At 53.0% G+C, this 3,879-nt stretch overlaps 1 pseudogene; it reads left to right on the top strand.

Annotated features, from left to right (window-relative positions):
- The first annotated feature begins 341 nt into the window (after positions 1-341).
- LOC132239101 (large ribosomal subunit protein uL14-like) lies at positions 342-3,879 on the top strand (annotated as a pseudogene).

The raw sequence follows: 3,879 nt of genomic DNA, 5'->3' as shown, positions 1-3,879 counted from the left end.
TCTTCGCTCTCAAACACAAGACTTGCCTCTGCACTTTGACTGAAAAATAAAGCAACTAAGACACGATGACCTAAAACTCTCTCTTCCTAAAAATCAGATTATTCGAGCAAGTTTCCTAAATGCATAAAGCGACAAGTCCCAGCCCCTTGCTACTGTTTTTATTGAAGGGCAATGCCAGCATGGGCCAGGTCTTCCTCAATTAAAAAGAAATTCCCTGAAGACACTGAGTGGTCAGGGGCCCGCTGTGGCCAGGGGCCCACGCATACAGGCTATTTTTGTAGGAAAACAGAATGGGACTCTTGTGTGACCGGGAAACGCTCAGGCTTCAGCTAGTCGCAGTGATGGCGCAGAAGGCCCTGGCTTGGGGCCTGCTGACATTCCTGTGGCGGCGCCTGGCGGTGGGGGATGCCGTATGCGCGGTAGGAAGCGGTCTCCGTGACGTGGGTTGGGGGGGTTGAGCTGTGAAGCCTCGGTCACCAGGTTTCCAGCAGAGAGAGTCTGTGGAGTGGCCTGTCGTCCCGCATGAACATGTGCCCAGGCCAGTGAGGAGGAGCCCCCACTGGCGCTGTAACGACCTGACCGTGAAGGCTGAGCGCCTGCCCTGGACTCTGAGCAGCTCCCACCAGAGCCTCCGAGGTCCCTCTGTCTTCTCTGCGTCTCCCCGATCCACGCGGGGGACTTGCCGGGGACGCAGGACCAGGGTAGACACAGAGGATCAGCAAGCAGGGAAGGAGGGGCCAGCGCAGGGGCAAGCTGGCCAGAGCTCGTCTCCTAGCCGTCTTGCTGGGTCCTTGTGGAGAGGGATTGGCGTTGACCCCCACCCCCACCCGTCACTTTACTGTAACTGGCGTGTGTGCTCCATGCACTTAACTTTAAGTGAACTGTTCGGTAAACTGTAAGCTGTGCGTCCAGAGAACGGGTCCTGCTGGTCTCCGCACCCTTTTGTTCCTATCAAAGCTGGAGAACTGCTTCCGCTATTGTCACCAGGTCGGTCGGGGACCCCAAGTGGACCCGGGGGTTCATCGGGCCCCTTGCAAGGTGTCTTCACACCGGGTTCCCGCTCAGTGAACGCCACTGGAGGGCCAGCTGTTAAAACACTGCCTGCGAAAGGAGTTTGTAAACTGTAACGAGACGGAAATATTGTGCCCATCGCTGCTGCTATTCCTGTTTCACAGTGTCCTCCATTCTGAGTGCCACCCGATTTCGGGCAAGAGTTGCCACACATTTAGGGACCGTGCAAGCCCGTCAACCAGCTTCGCCTCCTGTAAGTCAGCCGCACACACAGCGCCGGGTCCGTATTCGTATCAACCGGCTGCCCGGCTGAGTGGTGGTCACCGCATGGGAAGTGCTAATGCCCCTGGGGTGCCCAGCCAGTGATCAGGGCCAATGGGGGCCCATCTCACCCAGTCCCAATCAAGGCCAATCAGGGCCGGCCAGCCGGGGGAAGGAACCACGGGTGGTTAGCGGGAGGTTGGCTGTGGGAGCACACTGATCACCAGGCATTGAACGTCCGCCCCCTGGTGGTCAGTGCACGTCATAGCGACTGGTCGACCAGCTGTTCAGTCGACAGGTCGAACGGTCACTTAGGCTTTTATAATTATAGATTATTTTTTAACACTTTCTTAGTGATGTCTTCCTCAGTATTTCAACTGTCTTTTCGTTCTTTTATTTTTCTCTTTTGTGGATGCCATGTTCTCTGGAAGCTTGTTTAGACCAAGTTCATGGCCTTTTAGGCTTCCTCCGTGTGAATAGGAGCTCACTTTTTGAATAAGAATTGTATGTTACAGGGGGGTGGGCATCAGGATGTTAGAGGTGCTTGGGGGGCGTGGCCGAAAATGGTTGGGAACTGCTCTAGACAGTAACGTGGAGGAACGCAGTGCAAAGGCATCTTCCTGCACCCACCACAGTAGCAACGCCCCCGCCCACTCGGCACTTCCCCGTGGAGACAGCATGACCCCTAGTGGGTACCAGGGGCAAGTGCTGGATATCAGAACCAAGACAAACACCAGCCCGATGGGTCCTTGCCAGCAGGCGGAGAGGAAAGTAGGTCAAGGCGTTGTACGGACAGTTAGATTCACTCATAAGGCCACATGTTTTTGTTGACTGAAACCAAGGGAAGGTAACAAAATATATTCTCTACTTTAAATGTTTAACACATGAATATAACGCATTACAGACACTTTTATAACGGACTGAAATATAAGGCCCGGGAGCCCGCTGAGAGCGGCCTTTACGTTTCCTTCCTTTTGCCCCCTCTGGCTTCTCTGCTCTTGATTAAACCCTCTCCGCCTCCGACAGCACTGCTTCCACGGGTGCCGCACAGGAGTGCTTTCAAGGAAGGACGTGAGCGGCGAGGTTGGCACATTTTCCCTTTGTCCACTTAAAATATCCTCGGGAAGCCATCACGTTAAAGCATCCCTGTCCACACTCGGTGGCACTTGCAGTAGCGCCGATGTTTAATTTGTTTTGCTTCATATTACAGTTTAATTAAACAGCAGACAGAGCGTCACCCCGATTGCTCCTGCCTTCTACCTGGCCCGCAACTCTTAGGGCTCACACCTTGAAGGCTTACAGCCAGTGGCAGGCAGGGGAAGTGCGAACTGTGTGTCACGTGTATTTCCTTCTTATCATCAACAGACAATGTAGATGAGTTCCCCATCTCCCAACTTACTTTTAAAATATATAGAGCCCGGCCGGCGTGGCTCAGTGGTTGAGCATCGACCTGTGACCCAGGAGGTCCTGGGTTCCATTTCCCAGGACACATGCCGGGTTTCGAGCTTGATCCCCAGTAGAGGGCATGCAGGAGACAGCCGATCCATGATTCTCTCTCATCGTTGATGTTTCTAACTCTTTCTCCCTCTCCCTTCCTCTCTGAAATCAATAAAAATATGTTTTAAAAAAATAGGGACTTCACAGATGTTTACAAATTCTTTTTTTCTGAACCCAAAACGTTGGTTTCAGAAAGTAGCAGTCAAATTCACAGCAGATGACAAACTTGTATGTATGTATTTAATTATACATGAATACACTCGGTAAACATTTTAAATGGCACCGAAATGCCTAAACTGAGGACACGCTTCTATTCCACCTCCCCGTCTACCCCACTGTCCCCAAAACACAAAGAGGCCGTGAGCATCCCCTCCTCTGAAATAAGGCTGAAACTGGAGCACTTTGCTGAAAACGAGCGTTTCAGGTTCCCTAGAACGTGATCAAAGGCCAAGAACCCAGCTTGCAACCTGCGCTGTGCCGTCTCCCAAGCCGTTGTAAGGACCAAAGCAGCAGCCTGGGGTTTTGCACAAAAACAGGATCCTCCTGTGTGAGCCGCTCTGCCCATGGCTCCTTCGCTTAACGTTCGGTGTTGACAACATTTCCTCACTGGGGCCTACAGGCCTCTCTCGTCCTGGGGTCACCATCATGTGCCATTGACGATAAGATGTGTCATCGCGATCCTTTTCGGGGGCCCAAGATGTCGCGAAGAGAGGACGTGGCGGGTCCTCCGGGGCGAAATTCTGGATTTCCCTGGGTCTTCCGGTCGGAGCCGTGATCACCTGTGCTGACCACACAGGAGCCAAAAATCTGTATATTTGGGGATGAAGGGACGACGGAACAGGCTTCCGGCTGCCAGTGTGGGTGACATGGTGATGCCACAGTCAAAGAAGGCAAACCAGAGCTCAGAAAGAAGGTGCATCCAGCGCCGGTAATTCGAGGACGAGAGTCACACCGCAGAAAAGATGGCGTGTTTCTTTATTTCGAAGATAATGCAGGGGCCCTAGTAAACAATAAAGGGGAAATGAAAGGCTCTGCCACCACAGGACCAGCTGCAGAGGAGTGTGCAGACTGTGGCCCAGGATTGCATCCAGTGCTGGCCGCGTGGCATGA

Source organism: Myotis daubentonii, chromosome 8 (assembly GCF_963259705.1).
Source record: "Myotis daubentonii chromosome 8, mMyoDau2.1, whole genome shotgun sequence".
Taxonomy (NCBI): Eukaryota; Metazoa; Chordata; class Mammalia; order Chiroptera; family Vespertilionidae; genus Myotis; species Myotis daubentonii.
This window is presented reverse-complemented; position numbering and strand designations above follow the sequence as displayed.